This window comes from Columba livia, chromosome 13, assembly GCF_036013475.1.
Source record: "Columba livia isolate bColLiv1 breed racing homer chromosome 13, bColLiv1.pat.W.v2, whole genome shotgun sequence".
NCBI classification, from domain to species: Eukaryota; Metazoa; Chordata; class Aves; order Columbiformes; family Columbidae; genus Columba; species Columba livia.
Genome location: NC_088614.1, coordinates 7,377,466 through 7,395,721, shown reverse-complemented (window position 1 = coordinate 7,395,721; position 18,256 = coordinate 7,377,466). Strand labels below are relative to the sequence as shown.

Here is an 18,256-nt window from a genome sequence, read left to right as displayed (position 1 = left end):
TGACTGCATCTAATTGCTCCAGCACACACCAGCCACAGGGTCCGGGTGCTGGGCACAGAGGGACAGGGCGGGTGACACATGCTCTGTCCCCCCTCTGCCTTCACCCTGCGTGACCCACCGGGGCCCCCGAGGCTGGCAGGGTGTGAGCATCGCCCCATCCCACAGCAGCCCCAGGAAGCTGGGCTGTTCTCACCAGCTTTGTGCCGGGCCGTAAGCGGCTTTGGCTAAAGCTGCCAGCCCAGCTCGTCCCAGCCGGGGGCTGTAAGGAGCTTTTTTCTCCTCTAATTAAGGGGCTTTGGCCAAGGGCTGTGGGGTGCAGCACCCGGCACCCCCTCACCGCAGCCCAGGGGGTCTGGCCAGCTGCTCCAGCAGCCCTGGGAGAGATGGAGGGAGGGATGTGGTCCTGCTGCCACCCCCCTCCCTTTGTGGCAGTCCCGTCCCCCCGCAGCAGCTGCCAGGCGAGGCGGCGGGCGCGCAGATGCGGCCAGGAAGGGGGAGGCTGGTGGCAGTGATGATGCTGGGGGTCCCCCCACAGCGATTCCCCACGCCGGCGGGGTGATAGGCGGACCCCGCTCGCAGCCACCGGCAGGGAGGGGGGAGCCAGAGCCGAAATTGTTTGCCAGCTTCCTCGAGACAGCACAATGGAGGGCGCGCAGGCGGATCCGGGGTCAGGGGTGAGAGCAGCAATAAGTGGTTTATGCCTTTTGTGAAGAGGCTGAACTGACAGCTCGCTGGATTAACAAAGACGTCCTCTGTTCCCGGGCAGGTCATGTGGAAAGCACTGCGCCGACCCCTGTCACTTCTTTTTTTTGCAAGAACAGACATTTGTTCGCCAGCGAATGGGGAGGTGATGGAGGGGGAGGCGGGGGGCACGCAGCCGCTCGCTCCCGGCTTCCCTCGATCTCCGCCGGGGCTCAGGGTGTGGGGAGCGGCGGCTGCTCGCTGCTTCGGCAGCCCTGGCCACACTGCGTCCCCCTCCTGTGCCTCAGTTTCCCCAGGCTGCGGGAAGAGCCACGGCTGGTAGCCTGAGGCCCTGGGAGATGCCAGCATCTCCACCACCCACCCAGGCAGTGCTGGGTCCCGCAGCATCTGCTTCCACACCAGGAGTCACCAGCACTCACCACCCTGTCACCCCAGTCCCCAGGACAGGACCCACACGCTGCTCAGTGTCAGAGCAGCAACCATCCCACTGTGGGGAAATGCAGCTCTTGCTTCAGTCTACCAGTCCCTGCTAGGCTAGGAAACGTTCCCTCCACCTCGATTTCAAGGCAGGGAAACTGAGGCAAGGGAAGATGTGAACATCCCATCCATGTACAGACAGCAGGGCCAGCAGCAGCACCTCTGCTCCTGGCACTGCAAAGGGAGCTGGCCCTGAAGGGACAACCAGCCCTCTCAGATCCACAAGGGTTTCCCCAAAGCTGTGCAGCACAGTGCCCACAATGTCATCATTAGACTCCAGAGTGGACAGCTGAAACAGTGACATTGCACCCTGACACCAACCACCGTGGTGGAGCAGTGACCCTTCTGGCTGTCCCTGCAGCTCACTCTGCCACCACACCACAGCCCCAGCTCTGTTCCACCACTGCCTGTGTCCCCTGGGGCCCCAGTCCAGAAACAGGGGGGTACAGCTCACCCCAGGGTCCTGAGCCATCCCCTGTGTCCCCTGTCCCCATCTGAGGAACACCTTGGCCCTAGAAGCCAGCATAGCACCCAGCTCACCCACCTCCAGAGCCACAGGTCGGTCTGCAGCCACCGTCCCCTCTGCACCCTAAACACCTGTGTCACCTCCCTGCCACACTACATACCAGCCACAGGGAAAGGAGGCTGCTCCAAGGGGCTTTTTACTCTGGAAAATCCCACCCGCCCCACATCAGCTCATGTTTTCGGGGCATTCCCACAAGTGCAAAGCCCCACGATATGCTCAGGGGTAAACTGAGGCAGGGAGGAGCAGCTGGGGCAGCGCAAGGCTTTGCTGGGGGATAGCACCATGTGAGGGGACCCACCTGGCCAACCCCATCCAACTCAAGGTGGGACACGTCACGGTAACGGCACCCACAGCAAAATCCCTCATCCTCCTCGGCATGACCGAGCAATCAGCTTGCGACACGGTGGCATTGAAGCCTCAGTGTCCCCCAACCATGTCCCCCTTCTTTATCCAGCTGGGCAGCTTAGCGAGCCAGTTCTCAGCTCCTGCCTGCCATCTAAAGACGGACTTACCGCCAGGTCCGGCGCTTCGTTAAGCCGCAGATTAAACGCACACCATCTGCAAGGGGAAACTTTAATGCAGGATAATACCTGCGTCACATACTCCGCCGTGTCACCGCACGCCCCGGGCACACCAGGAGGGTGGGCACGAAGCCCCTGGGTGGCACAATGTTCCTTAGCAGTGCCATGCTCCTCAGCGGGAATTTCAAGCACTTCACACGTGCGAGCAGTACCCAGGCTGGATGTCCCCATCCTTCCCGCTGTCCCCTCCTGTCACAGCCCCTGGCCAGCTCGTGTTCCCCCTGGGGCAGCCACCCCCAGGAAGGGGACACCCAGGTCCTTGGGACAGTCCAAACACTGCCCCACCTCGTTAATTACTTCACATGATTACAAGTCTCTTCATCAGGACTGGAGACTAAACCCTGCAGCCAGGAGATGTATTCCCCCATAGCCCTCCTCCCCCAGGGGACAACATGGACGAGGGATACTACCCTGTTCCCATTTTTAGGAGCAAATCCTACCTCTCCAAGCCCACAAAGGTGGCCCAGGTGCCTTCTGCCCCCCCCTCCAGAAAAGTGAAGCCCCCAGGGATGCCCGGGCCAGTAGCATCACCAGGACATAGGGGGGACAATGGGTCACTCTCACTCAGGCTGTCCCTACCAGTGGAGGGGACACAGCTAGGCTGAGTGTCCCACAAAGGCAAGAGGGATGCTTCTTGGCAGAGCATTGGGATGTTGGAGGAAGAGGACAGCGCACCCCAAAGGTGGGGTGGAGGTGATGGGGCAGCCGACTGTCAACTCAGCACATGGATGAATTACACCAGATTACAGGTCCCTGCTCAGGTCAGCGGGGAAAGGAGCCAAGGAGGCTCTTTCTGCCTCCCAGGCTGCTCCTGCTGGAGAATTTACGGCCAGGTCTGTGACGGGCTGAGTAATTAGTGTCAGGAGGGAAATGGCTGAATCAGCACTCAGCAACCAGCATCAAGAGACTGATCTGGAGGAGGGGAGATCACGCAGCATCCCATATCTGACCCCATCCTCCAGGACCAGCTCTGGTCCAACATCTCCAAGTCGATCCCTTGAGGTGACACTTTGGAAATGCTCCAGCAAACAGCCCTGGGATGCAGCTATGGGCAAGCAAAAGCCTCCCCCCATCCCGCTTGTTTAAACACGAGCATTGCTCTGTCCCTCCCTTCGTGGCCTGGAGAGAGATGCCGCATCCGTGGGATGCTGGAACCCCAGGATGCTCAAGGAGCCACCCAGCCATGCCTACGCAGCCCTCAAGTCCCCGCGGCTGCCATCGATTTCCCAGGATGGGGAATGGCAGGGCTGGCTCCCTGGCAGCGCCGGCCTGATTACAGCCATTTCCCTGCCCGTTCCCCCTCCCCGCTGTCTGCCTCCTGCCTCCGTCTGCTGCCTGGTTTTACGAGGGCCATTTCCAAGAGGTCGCTGGAAATAGATTTTTATCACCTCGTGATAAATATCGTTTACGGTGACATTACTGCTGGGAGCAGCCACGCAGAGGAGGGAGGAGAGGCGGGCAGCAGACGCCCGCTTGCAGCCCCCAGCTCCACAGGGCACTGGCCCGGGCCCTTCTTGTCCCTGTCCCCATCCCCACAGGTTCGGACGGCACCAAACCCTGACACCATCCATCTATCTGAGTGGTACGAACAGAGGGAGCCACATCATTAGCCCCGCGCGCCATTAAGCACTTAAAAAGCCATAGGAATAAGCCGGACCATTAGCTGACAAGCGAGCTGGGAGGGGAAGGATACGCAGCAGTGTTGGGGGAGCTGAGCGCGTGCTGGGGGATCTCACCATCCCACATGCCACAGGGTGCCCACAAACCCCCTAGGAGAGATGCTCTGGTCCCCCAAGAGCTCCAGTGTGCCTGGGAAGGGTGGGGACAACAGCCCCCTCCTGGGATGGAAAATCAGGGGATTTCACTCTGACATCACTTCTACAGGAGTGAAGCCACCAGGCACCTTTCCAGAGGGACTTTTTGGCAGGGCAGGGAGAACCAGTTCCCTGCTTGTCCCCTCTGAGCCTGTCCCAGCCAGGGACAGAGCTGATATAGAGAAAAGCCACTGCGGGGTTGAGAACTGCAAACTCGTGACAGCTGTGGCACTGGCCCCAGGTGTCGCAACCCTGCACAGAGGCGATGCAGAGGGGTCCTGCCCTGGCCAAGCCTGCAGGCAGGACGGCTGCCAAGCCGTGCCCACAGGCAGCTGCCGCTGGAAAAGGGCACGGCGGCGGGCAGGGGGCCAAGGCCAACCCTCTGCCCACGCCAGCCCCACCACACACAGCGCCGGCCACCCCCAGGAGGGGAACAATCACCCCTTTCAGCAGCGCCAAAGGGAGGGTGTCACCTGCAGGGACAGAGCCACAGTCCCCAGGGTGCCCCTGTGCAGGGTGGCTCTAGAAAACTGGGGTGAAGAGCAGCCGTGGTGCTGGCAACACACAGCACAAAGCAACCCTCGCATGCCGGCAGTGTGCAACAGCGCCAGTCCATGCCGAGAATCCTGTTTTCTTTCCCCAGCCCTGGCACCGGTTCCTTCAGGCAAGCTGCCTCCTGCCCCACTGCCTCAGTTTCCCCAGCACCAAGGCACTGGCAGGGATGCCGAGGGCAGGGGTTGTGCAGCCATGGGGGGAGCCCAGCCCCATGTTCCGGCTGCTTCTTGCGACACGCGGTGCAAATTTGGCAAGCGGCCCTGTGGCATGGGGCCGGGAGGGAGGGAGCAGGGCTTTGTATAGGGACAGGCCCTGGCAAGACAGCGGCAGCAGCCACCTGCCGCGAGCCACCGCAGCGGTACAGCCCCTCCTCTGCTCCCCATGCCCAGCGGGTGGAAAACAACCCCGAGAAAGGACAGCCCAGTCACCCCAGCAGCACAGGGGCAGCCAGCCCCACATGGAAGGACATGGGGCACTAGTGGAGCTGTGTCCACCCTGTCCCCAACTCAACAACAGGGATGTCACCCTGAAGCAGGGATGCGTGCATGGGTCAACTAGCACCACTGCCGTGCCATCGCCCCAGCTGAGGTTGTGCCAACAGCCAGCACTGTCCCCAGGTGCCACAACCCACCCCAGGACATGCGACTACCAAGACTACAGCATCCCCTTGCACCACCGGGGCTGAGTGGTCCCTCATCCGCCCCCAGGGACCCCCACAGCAGGCAGCGCGCCCAGGCTGCCTCCTGCGAGCATAAAAGGGGGTTTGTTCACCTGGCGAGCAGCTCGGTGTCCCTGGGGCTGGCCCCTGCCACCACCTCGTGTCTCCCAGCACGCAGGAACCAGCCTGCCCCTGGCAGGGCCACCTCCCCGGCGGTCGCAGTGACCTTATGCGTCACTGCAGGGAGAGCCTGTGTGCTGCCGCCAGCCCAGCGCTTGGCCCAGCACACAGCTCCTGTGGCCAAGGCTTGGCACCCACCCTGCCCGCCCGCAGCTTTAACCGCGCAGCCACCCTCCTCGCTGCCGGGCTGGGGCAGCAGCTGTAGAAGATGCAGACAGACAGACAAGACCACAGACTCCTGTGTGCACTGCCCTGAGACCTGTGGTGGTTTGGGCATCCCTTCCCGCCTCAGAACCCCGCAAAGCCCAGGTGCGGGAGGCAGGGGCAGCTCCACAGGGATGCTGCCGGGTGCTGCCTGCTCCCACGGCCCCCCCGCCACAAGTATCCCTTGGGGACAGATGGCTCCAACCTCAGCACCCCAGGGTCAGAGTGGGGGAAGCTTTGCCCCCCATCATCCACAAACAGACACACTCATGCTGCCAAGGAGGCAGAGGCCACGTGGACCAAACCCCTTCAACCCCTCCCAAGCACTGCTGTGCCCCCAAAAAGCCAAACCAACCCCGACACCAAGGATAAGCACATGTGCTGCAGCCCCTCAGTTTGATTTTCCCTCCCCGTACACCCCCAGAGAGCTACATACGGGGGTGCAGAAAGACCATTTAATCTTTAAAAAAAAAAAATAAAAAATAAAAAGCTGCACCAGCGAATGGAGCCCAGCCCAACAGCCTGGCAGCGCGGCACAAAGTTTGCAGCAAGTTGCACAAAGCACCCCCCCGGGACACCCACAGCAAGTCAGGGTGCCGCGGGGGTCCCACCGCTGAGTCCCCCACCCCATACACTCATACACACCCGAACCACGAGCAACCCCACGGCCACCCCCCAACCTCGCGTCTCCCCCCTACCTGGAGACTCCACCCCACCTTGGGGACACCTCGCAGCTGGGGCGGGGAGCACACAACAAGTCCGGGGGGTGGTTACATCCCCCGGCACCACCCCGCTCCTCCCGCAAGGGCTGGCGCGATGCCCCCACCCCTCAGCATGGTTAGGGGGGGACAGGGACAGGCAGCTGCCTGCCCCCCACGTACCTGCGCGGCGGTGGCGGGTGCGGGCAGGAGCGGTGACCGGTGACCCCCGCGCTGCCGGCAGCGCGCGGGAGGAGGCAGCGCCGCGCACACGCGCGATCGAATCCCGGAGCTGCCGGCGAGAGGCGGATGGGGGGTGGGGGGGACGGACGGATGGGGGACACGGTAGCGACGGGGGCTGGGGGGGGGTCAGGGAAATTAATAACCGAGAAAAAGGCACTTACCCCCTCCCCGGGGCTCGCCACCGTGCCGCGGGGGTGGCTGGAAGGTGGCGCTGGGGAGGATGGGGGGGATCAAAGGCTGGCAGGGAGAGAGCGGGGGGGGGGGGGGTCTCGCCAGCCCCCGCTGCCTGCCACAACAAAGAGCCAGACACAACAAAAGCAGCATATGGCCAGAGCCGCGCGGGGCTGTAAATTAAACATAAAGGGAAGATTAGATAATTAATGAGCGCTCCCGGGCCGGCCCCGGGGGGAGGGGGCTGCCTGCTGCGGGAAGCCCTTCGCCCCTTGCCCAACCCCGATGGGGAGGGGGGATACGACAGCCCCGGGGGGGCACCTGTTGGGAGGGGAGGATGGGCAGCGGCCGGATCCAGCCTCGCCAGCTGCTCCGGGGCACAGCCCCGCCGGACCGCCAGCGCCTAAGAGGATTAACGGGGGCACACCTCCCCCGGGAAACACGCCTGAAGCTGCAGGGCTGGGGAGGGGAGCAGAAATGTCACCTATTTCCCCCATCGTGGGGTCCCACCTCCGTCTCAACCCTGGGCAGGGGGCACCCAGCATCCCCGGGGAGGTGGGCAGGCATCCCGGCTTCCCACCGCCCCGAAGCAGGGGGCCCGCGGCCACACACGGAGCCGGTGCACGGAGGCACGGCTCAGTACGCGCCCCCCCACGCGTGTGTGTGTGTGTCCCCAAGCAGGCAAAGCGGCTCCTGCACTGCTAGAAGCACAGACCCTTTTACAATGCCCAAAACCCATCCTGCTTGGCAGGAGGGGAAACTGAGGCCAGCAGCTCAGATCTGCATTGGGCTTGTCCCCAACGAGCCCTGGGACATCACTGCTGGCATCTCCCAGCAGGCTGGCTCCCCCCGTCAGGCGTGAGGATGGGGGGTACCCCAGGAAGGGGGTGCCAGAAACCCCATCAGGCTCAGCCAGGCCAGGGGAAAGAGTTAATCCCATTATTGGCAGGCTCACAGATGGCGACTGCACCGATTCCCCAGCTTAGCAGATTTAAAAGATAAGGCAGGAGGGAGGGAAGGAGGCAGGGGGATCCTACCCCCCCTTCTAAACACACAGCAGGGGCAGCCATAAACACCTCCCTCCTAGCCACGGCAGCCTGTGGGCACCCATGGATGCTGCCCTGCTCCCCATGGGCACTACACAGCACGTCCACGGTGCTGGAGGGTGAACAGCAGGCAGGATGCGGCCAGCGCGCACTAAACCCTTTGCAAACAAAAAGTCCTCCATCCTGCCCTACAAGTGGTGTCAGGCAACGCAGGGGACTTGGGGACAGCCAGGCTGTCCCCACGCTGAACTCACCCCCCCGCCCTGTTTCTCCAGGAGGTCAGGGGCCAGGTCCTGCTTCCCTGGTTTGGGGATATTTAAGCAGCTGCTCCCAGCACTTGGGAGGTGGCACCAGCGGCTGGGGCTGGAGCCTGAAATTAGGGAGTGTGGGAAAAGACTGGTGGGAGACCAGGGACAGAGATGCTGGAGCATCCCAGAGCAGAGAGAGGACAACTGAAAAGGGACGGATGGAGGAATGGAAGGATGCATGGATCAACAGCTGGACAGGAGCCAACCGCTCCACGTCCCTACATCCCCAGCGTGTACCCACGAGACTCTACCCGAGCACCTCCATCCCCACCATGAGCTCAGCAGGGCTCAGAAACTGTCACCTCGCAGCCGTTTCCCACCACAGCCCCCGCCCCACCCTGATAACCCCCGAGAAGCTGCCAGGTCTCGGCGGCGCCCAGCGTGGCCCCAGCAGGCAGGATGAGGCCAGCAGCCTCCAAAGCAAACCTGCCCACTCTCCTTTCAAGCTGCTGCAAAACACTGCGCCTTTGATTCTGCGGCCAGCGAGTTGGCTCAGGGCAAACAGTGATGCCCAGCCTGGCACCCTGCAAAATAACACCTCCCAGCCACCCACACCAGCCGCCTGCATCCCCACCCCAGGGATGGGGAGGGCACATGCGAGACATCCCCTTGTGGAAGGCTCCTTGTTGCCATGCCAGAGGTTGCCACGGCAATGGGAAAGCGGGAATCTGGGTGGAAAAGGTGGGAGGGACACGATCCTGCAGGGCTGCCGGGGCACAACATGGTGCTGGGGCTCCCACTCCAGAGCCTTAGTGTCCTAAGGGAAAATGGGTCAGGGTACCATGGCACCACAACCCACCCCCCCATCTTCTGCCCCAAGCGGGGAATAAGGATGCACCCACCCCCCACACACACCCAGCGTGGTGGCCGGGTGCCTCCATGTTCCCCCTCCCGCTGGCATCTCTCCCTCAGGGATCCCCAGCAAGAGGGGACGGCCCTAAAGCCTTAGGGACACATGGGACTCAGGGGTACACAGGGAAAGTCCCACTGGGCACCCTGTCCATGGGGCAAGACCCCAGCAGGGTCAGGGCTGCTCCACAGCACTGCTGTGCCTCAGTTTCCCCACCCTGGGGAGCTGTGACCCTGGCAGCACTGGCTCCTGCCTCCATCCCACACCTGGACCAGAGCATCCTCCCTCTGGGAGCAGCTGAGCCAATCCCCACTGCTCCCACAAACCAGCTGGGTGCTGAGGCATGAGGATGCTCGGCCACCCCTGAGCTTTTGGGGTGCCCCGTGCCCCACCACAGGACCCCCCCCACCGCCACATAGCAATTTCCATACATTAGAGATGCGAGAATCCATCAGCTGGGAGCAGCCAGGTTCTGCCTTCCCTGTGCCAGCCCAGACAGCCCTCCCAGGGGACTAATACCGGCATGTAAATATTAGATACTTTTGTCTCCTCTGAGACCAATTACACAAATCGTGGCAGCTCCCGCAGGACTCTCTGCTTCTACTTACTGTATCATCATTAACAGCTTATTAGAGAACAGCTGCTCAAAGAAGGGGGAAAAAAAATACAAAATCAGGAGGAGAGGCAAAAAGGAGGGGTGCATGTAGGAGGACAGGCTGGGAGGGGTGACCCCCACCCTGCCCAAGCACTTGGGGACAAAAACACCCATCCACACAGTGCCACCGGTGTGCCCAGCCCTCTTTGTAACCCCAGTGGTGGGATCAGTCCAAAAAACATGCTGGGACCCCCTGTGGGATTCTGGGGAGGTGCTGGGAAGGGGACAGAGGGATGGTTCCTGGGGGGCGCTGGGGACCTCCAGGGAAAGCAGGAGCCAGAGCAAAGCCAAAAAGCAGCCTGGCACCCCCCCATGGGAGGCATTTGGGGGCTGGACGATCCCTTCATGCCTGGGGGGGAGGTTATTCCTCAGCCTTTGGGTGTCTGTCACCTGCAGCACGTCCTCCCCGGGTGGCAAGAGGGGACAGGTCTTACGTGGGGGGCAGGTGTGGGACACTAGAGGGGGCTGGTGGCTGTGGGATGAGCCCCTGCCTGGGGCAATGATGTCCAGTGGATGCTCCCTCATACCCCTACTCTGGGATGGGGACACATGAGGTTTGGGGTGAGCCCCCTCACCACAGCCCAGCCTTTCTGGGGGGGATACACTCACTAAGCATCATTAAAATGGGCAGCTAATTGGGAGCCCCACCCTCCTCTCAGCCCCCCAGGGGTGAATCTGGCTGGGGTGTTTTTTGGGGTACCACATCCCTCCACCCCTCCCAGCTCCTACACTGCAATTAGGCAGCATCAATCACAGTCCTGACATCCACTAACGGTGTCCCCTGCTGCAACCGAGGGCAGCTGGCATCCCCAGCAGGGTGACACTAGGTCTCACCCCAAGGTGGCAGCGGGCAGGTGGCCCGGCAGGTGGCCCAGCTGGATGCCGTGTCCCCAGGAGGATGCCACAACATGCTTCTGGTGCGCTCTAGCGTCAGCCAGCATTAATGCATTGCCAGCACCACGCAGTGGCGCAAGGGGACACGCACATGTGTGGGGATGCCTGGCACGGCCACCAGACCCCCTTGCAGGATGGGGGTGGGGAACATGGCCATCAGCTGCACCTCCCCCCTGCATGGGTGGCTTTGCAGGGCTGATGTCCTACACCAGAGAGGGCAAATGTCCCATGTCGGGGGGGCAAAAGCGATGCAACTGCCCCACGTATGGGCAGATGCTTTAAAGGCGGCAGGGGAAACAGGGCTCCCCAGAGCTTTTGGGGGATGGTGCACAAGCGAGGAGGTAGCAGCTTCCCGTCTGATTGCTAATTATCCTCGTTATTTCGTGTCAGACACTTTATGAAGCACCAGAGTGATTTGCTCTTTCCCTGTAATTAGGCACGTCGCAATTACCATCTAATTCAAGTTCAAGCTCCACGTCCTCACGACCTTCCCGGCCTCGACACAACGTCCCTGCTTGTCTCTCCAGGGCTCCCCCGCGATGTCCCCCCCCAACCCCATGTGCTGGAGTGGAGGGGGTGCCGCGTCCTCGGCTGCGGACAGAGCAGGCCCATGGCCACCCCCAAACTGCCCCCCTGAGCTAAATAGGATGCCAAAATCCCCAAGCCAGGTCTGGGGTTCCCTCCCCAGGGACAGGAGGGTGACAATCCCCAGCACAGCACTCCTGAGCATCCTTGAGCTCTTCAGGTTTTGGCCCAGCCACAGCAGAAGGGTGACCAGGGCTGAACCCCCAAATCCTGCCCAGGCATAGCTCCGGGTCAGCTGCATGTCCCTGTTAGGGTCATTTTAGACCACACAGGACATATTTAAGTGCTGCTGCGACATCCAGGGCCCACCCTCAGCTCCCATTCCCAGGGGGACAAGAGGACAGGAACAAGGAAACTACCCCAGCAAAGCTTTTTTTTTTTTTAGAAAAAAAAAAGAGGAAAAGAGAGAGCAGGAGCTCATGCAAGTAGCAGCTCTTGCAGCTTCCCAGCAGAGTGCTGGCTCGCTCTGGGGTTTCCTCTTCCCACCTGGCCCATGACAATTGCTCCAGGAAGAACCGTGGCTCCTTTCAGAGCATCCTCCCGGCACCCACTCGCAAAATCACCGCCGGTGTCACCGCACCGTGCCAGGCTCCACAGCGGCACCGGAGTCACCGCGGCAGGCTGCCCTCCCTCTCCCAACAGCTAATTAATCCTTCTGCTCAGGCAAGAGCTCATTAGCACAGGGCTGCCCGGCCCAGCCGCCCTTCCCAGCAAGGTCAGGGACAAGGGACCATCCAGCACCGATGCTGCTGCCACCACCACGCTCGGCCTCCCGTCCTCCTGGATGGCCTTTCCTGCAGGCTGGCAGTGTATTTTCAAGCTTATACTATAGGCAAAAAATTAAAGAAGAAAAAAAGGAAAAAAAAGGGAGGGGATGGAGAAAAGGCCCCCCCAAGTGTGAAGGAGAAGTGGCCAAGGAAAGCAGAGGAGTCAGCCAAGTGCCTCACTCCGTGGCAGGCAGGGCGCGAGTGGGCCGCCCTGGAAATGGTTTGAATTTCCAAAACCGGAGGGAGAATCCAAGAGCTGCCGAAGTTTCCCCACGCGCCAAGAGGGACAAAGGGCATCCCTGCACAGCAGGGGCATGGGCAGGCACCCGGTACCCTGGATCTCTCCAAACCCCGCTCACCCTCGCTGCCCCGGGATGCGCAGCACCGGGGGGACACAGCACTGGGACCCCCCCACTTTGACTCTAATTATAACCAGGGAGAGGAAGCACAGTGGTGCCAGATGAAGGCGGGTGCCAGGTGGGGGCTGGCGGTGGCCTCAACGGCTTGTCCCACATGGGGATGATGAGCGGCTGCAGATGGGACATGTGCCCACCAGGACAGCCCAGAGCAGAGCCTGGAGCCATCCAGCTCACCATCCCTTCCAGAATCTGCCCCCTTCAAGGGCCAAATCCATTGGAAAAACCCTGAAACCAGCATTCCAGAGGCTGCAGGATGCTCTGACATTGATCCCCACCGCACACCAGAGGGAAATCCCGATGCCCATCCCAGCTGCTGGCAGGGATGCGAGCATGCTGCACGGGTGGTCCAGCCCCTCAGCATGATCCCCTGTCCCAAGGGGCAATGCTGCCCCCCAAAAAACAGATCCTGTCCCATAGGAAAGAAGAAAGGGCTGTGGGAGTTGGGGCAACAGCCACGGGAATGCCAGCAGCACAGCACCAACCCTCAGGTGGACTCTACCCCCGCCCCCCGCAGATTATAACCTTACACAGATTATAATCTTAAATTATAATCTTCAGACTCAAAACTCCATCTGCTTCACCCTGCCCAGTATAAACCCCCACCAGTTATGGGGGGAGCCCAGGTGCCAGCTTAAATACTGAGGGGTGGGGGAAGACAAAAAGCTGTGGGGTGAGCCCCCCAGCAAGGTACCGCCGTGTTCGGAGCAGGCAGGGAGACAATATTGGGACTATGCGGCCCCCTTGCCGCCAGATGTGTGTTAATAAGGCAGCTGCCCCCGGAGCTAATAAGGTCACTTACTGGCTCCAGCAAGACGAGAAAACAAGCAGGGGCTTGGCTGCGGTACAGCCGCACTTGGCACCCGCCGCACGCCGGCTTCCTGAATTCTTGCCGCTTCCAGAACAGCGCAACGGGGTAGAAAAAAGCAGATATAACCCCCCACACACATCCCCCCAAACAAAAGCCCCTGCAGCCCACACACCTCCAGCATCCCTTCATCCCGGGGGCTGGGGGGTGGCTCCTGCACCCCGCTGCAGGATGAGCTGCAGAGCTTGGAAATTCAGTACCCAGCACGTCCCTTGTGGTGCTGCCGGGGGGGGCCAGGACACCCCCAGCGGGTTGTCTTATTCCCTGGGGAAAACCTCCCGGGAAGGCGTCAGAGGTGTGGGGGTTCCTGCAGATTTTCCCAGCACGGCAAGCAGAGCAGCGAGTCCCCCCCACATCCCCTCCCTCCCTCGCCTGCCCCGATCATGGCGCCTACAACTCCCTTTGTTTTAATATTATAAAGCGAGCCAGATGCCGGCTTTAATCCCCTCAGCTGGTGAGGATTTGCAAACACATTAAGAGGCAGAGCCGCTGCGCGCCAGCCCCTCTGCTGCTGCTCCCCAGCCCCACGGCACAACCCCGCACCCCATCTGCTGCTTCCGAAAGGGGATCCCGGCCCCTAATTGCCTTCTCATGTTGGGATTAGGAGCCAACAAGGTGTCCGACAAGGGGGATGTGGGTGTCCCCTGCCACTTGTGGTTGGAGAGCATGGGGAGGGCATTTTGCTTCCCTTGCCAAGCCCCCAATGGGGAGTTTGGGGGATTTGCTTTGGGTGACATGACATCAGGATGATGGGCACAGCAGGGATGCTCATGGGGTACCCCAGGCATCCCTTCTGGTGCAGGATGATGGATAGCACATCTGTCCCAGCGGTATCACATCCTGGCTGCCAGACTGGAGCACAGGCTGGTTCTCCCGCATCCCCAGGATGTTTCAGGCAAATCCCTGTGAGTCCTTCCTGCAACATTAATGGGGAAGTGACAGTCCTCCCCATCTCCACCGCTCTGCAATGCCTGAAGTTTGCGGCTGTGGCTGCTCCCCTGGGTTCCAGCCCAAAAGGCTGAGATTAAACAGGTACCAGTGGCATGAGCAAGAGGAGTCGCTCCCAAGTGTCACATCCTGCAGGATCAGGAGCCAGAAGCGCATTTACCTTCCCGCCTATGTTGGGAATCACATTTATCCCAGGCAGCTGACAGCATCCAGGCTGGCTCCCCTGCACCCCAACCTCACGCCTTCCCAAAGGCTGGGGGTTTCCCTCCAGGCTGGACTTTGGGAGGGGGACCAAAGATCCCCCAGCCCCGCAGGGATCAAGTGTCCCCCCTCAAAAATGCTGCTCCCAGGGGGTCTCTGCATCCTGGGGAGGGAGGAACAATGCTGGATCCCTGCGGGAGGTTTCTGCTCCAGCTTCCCCAAGGAAACAGCTCCAGGAACACACACAAAACCTTCCTGAGCTGCTCTAGTCCCCCGCAAGGGCAGTGGGGCTTTTAGAAGGTGTATTTTTTTTTTTTCCCCCCACACCAGGATCTCCTACATACCACTTAGCAGCCAGGAGTTCAGAGGGAGCAGAGCTCAGCGCTTTAAAATGACACCTCATTTGCCAAGAAATAATCCCAAGAAACAAACAAACAAAAAAAAAAAACTAAAATAAAAAAAAAAAAAAGACCAAAAAACCCAGACTCAGAAGATAATTAACTCCACAAAGCAGCAACCCTGAGTAGCTCAAATCTTTGCTGTAACTACCAAACCTCTTCTCCAAGGGCTTATTTCTCACTGTCTGCAATACAACGGCACCAGCACTCCAAGGCCTGGGGTTTTTACTAGATTCTCCCCCAAAACTCCACCAGAAGATTTCCCGCGCCCCCCCCAGCACACTTGGTTCACTGCCCTGGCCAGGCATGGTGGGGGGCCTAGACTCACATGAGACCTCCCCATCTCTAAGCAGGGTTGCAAGGGAGTCACTCTCTATCCCAATGCAGGGGCTGCAATAGGGATGTTGAGGATGCAGGACACCATCCCTGGCTGCCACAGGAGGCAGTTACAGGAGCTAGAAGGGGGAAAAAAAGGATGCTGCCACCCCCAAGCACCCATCAGCACACCCCAGCAAGGAAAGATCCACCTTTCATGCCCAACCGCACAGAGAAACAGCAAGAGAAAGCAGGGCAGCCCATATCTGGGGGTGCATTTCAGCCCACCCCATTCCCTCTCCCACCTTTGGGGCTTGGTGGAAGGGATGCTCCACCAGGAGCTGGCACAAGTAACCCTGGCAGCATCACCTCTTGTTCCTTCCTGCCACCCAACAGCGAGGGGAATAAAAGAGAGAAGAGCTGAGAAAAAGCATCACGGAGCCAGCCCTTCCCACTGCCGCCCTCCCCAGCATCCCCCTTCCCCTCACAACTGCGAAAAGCCAATGTCTCCCCGCGCCCCTCCAGCCAGGGGATGGGAATGTGGAAGCAATTGCACTTGGCAAGGCAGCAACAGTGAGTCAAAAACAGTTGTTTGGCTTGTCAGCCACCCAGGCCCTGCAGCACTCTTGTTTTCCTTTGCCTGTCTTAACCCCTTCCAGCCCTGGCCCCTCACACCAGTAGGACCCACAGCCCCCAGTCCCAGTGAAGAGAGGGGTCAGGCACCGTAAAAAGCCTCATCCCACCACCCTGCTTCTAGAAATGGGACGAGGAACAATTCTCCGGCCTGAAAATCCACAGCAAGAAGGTTCAGCAGCCATGCGCCAAACTGCCATGGTGCCAAGAGGTGCATGGGGCTGGCACGGAGCAGGCCACCAAGGAGCAGGATGCGCAGTGCTCCCAGAGCATCCCACTTGCTCATCTCAGTAGATGCAGAGAGGTCCTTGCCCCTGCTACACAGAGCATCCGAGGTGCCCCTTGGCACAGCAAGGGGACATGGCCACATGTGCTGGGGACCCTGCGTGGCCCTGGGGTAGCCAGACCCCCCACAAAGAACCAGCCTGGTGGCACAGAGCTATTTAAAGTCCCAAGCACGGTCTCCCCCGTCCCATTTATGACAGTTTAGCACATCCCAGGCTGCTTCCTGCCGGCTGTTTCCACGGCAGCCACGGGGCCAGGAACATGTCCAGAGCCACCATGTGCTGCATCGGGGTCTTTCCTCCATCCCCAGGTCACCTCTCACACCCCAAGACTGGACCCAGTCCAGCCACTCAGTATCCCCACCGATCCAGCAGCATCGCACACTGCTGGGACCCGCTGATTTAGAGTAGGGTGTAGGGACACTGGGAGCCCTCCCCATCATGGAAGGTCAGCCACACAGGTCAGCGTATCCCTCTGGGACCCCTACTCCTCTACTCCCCCCCAGCACCACATCACAAATTGGACCTGGAAAAGGAGATGAGGAGGGAGCTCAGGGAAGCAGCTGCTCCCTCTATCCATTGTGGGGGCCCTCCCTGCATCCTCACGGTACAACAGAGCCAGGGCAAGGGGGTGGATGGGGAAGAGTTAAACCCTCCCAAGCAAGTCTACGGGAGGAAAAGTAGAGGGAAAAGACAAAGCGAGATGCTGGAGCCAAGAGATGAAGGCGAGGATGCGATAAGAGGGGGAGCCGGGGTGTGTGCGCTGGAGCGAGGGAGAGGGGAGGAGGAGAGGTGGGTGATGACCAAAGTCATTGAACATTTTTTGGCACGCCTACCCCCCGAGTATCCTGGCCGTTGGCCCAGCTCGGAGCTGAACTTAAACAAACTCCTGTTGCAGCCATCTGCTTGATTTTAAAATAAATCAAACAATCTGTTGAGCCGTGGGTGATCAAATTTCCATCTGTGCGGACGCCTGCTCGCCTCCTCGGAGCCTCCGCTTGCCTCTACCAGCCAAACACTCCTGGCAGCATGTGGCCTCCCTAATTCCTCCAGGAAAGGGAGAAACCGGACCTCCCCCCCCGCACCCTGGCCCCCTCCCAGCCCTTCCCCGCCACCCTCCTAACTCAAACCAAGTGCTATTTTTACAGCCACCCACCAGAAACATACACCGGGTTTAAACAGGAGGAAAACAGGGCTGGGGGGTGAGAACCCAAGAGGTCCCGAGCTTCTCCATCACTGCCCATGCTGGGGGGATTCCTCATCCCATCCCTATCCATCCCATGGGTGTGAGGGAATGAAAAGGAAAAGGGCGGCAGCTGCCAGCAGTGGGACCCTGAGTGCCCCAGCACCAGGGACCACGGCACCAAGGCCACGGACGAGCCAGGAATAGCAGCTGTGAGGCCAGCACCACACAGCTGTCCCCAGGATGGGGACAACAGGCACACGTCACCTCAGGTCCCTGGGGGTGTCCAGCCCCTGAACCATCCTGCCTTCAAGCCCACCCAAAATCAACCTGTCCTGATAGTTTCCCTCCTCCTCTGGGAGCTGGAAACCCAAGGGGTGGCAGCACCTCTTACATATTTAGACACTCACTCTGAGGTCCCCAAAGTGCCAAAAGTGGGGTAGCATCTCCCTCTTCTACCGTCTCTTTGGGTGCTGCAAGACCCTAGCTGCACTCCAGCCACCAGCTCCACATCTGGGACCCACGAGGAATACAGCACCCATGATATCCACAGCCCCAAATGCCCTCTGATCAGCTGGTCCTTTCTCCAAACTGGAGTCAAACCTGCACTGGCATCACCCAGGCTTCACCCTCCTCCCCCCCCAAGCACAGGGCACCAGGCGTGGGACCAGTACAGCCAGAAATGCAGCAGCAAGTTGGGGAGAACACAGCGAGGGACAAAGAGGCAAGCAAAGAGGGAGAGAAGTGTTGTGCATGAAGGAAAAGCGAGTACAATTAAAGGACAGAGTGGGGTTCAGGCTCGCTGGACCCCAGCAGCTCAGGTGCAGGAAGGTCAGGATGCTGAGAGCAAGGGTTGCCCTTGCGCAGGGAGGAAGGACATGAGATAGAACCACAGAATCATTTTGGTTGGAAGAGACCCTCAAGATCATCGAGTCCAACTTCAGACACAGCAGGATTTACTCCTTCTCAAGGGCTGCAAATATCAGGGTGATGTGCTGCTAAAGGTCCCCACGGCACAGTGATGAGTAAGCAGCAGTGAGGAAGAGGAGGTGCCTGGGCTCTGGGGACACAGGATCAGGCCCAGGGAGAACAAGGA

General features: G+C 60.2%; 1 protein-coding gene across 5 annotated transcripts in view; it reads right to left on the bottom strand.

The window, feature by feature from the left end:
- GSE1 (Gse1 coiled-coil protein) overlaps window positions 1-18,256 on the bottom strand; it is a 98,141-nt gene that overhangs the window by 68,999 nt on the left and 10,886 nt on the right. Inside the window, exon 1 of one of the 5 annotated variants that reach the window (XM_065028841.1) lies at window positions 6,396-6,450. The exons of the other annotated variants lie outside the window; for them this stretch is intronic. The gene's annotated coding sequence lies outside the window, so the exon portion shown is untranslated. Of the gene's footprint in view, window positions 1-6,395; window positions 6,451-18,256 lie in introns of those variants that run through there. 5 annotated transcript variants of the gene reach the window in all.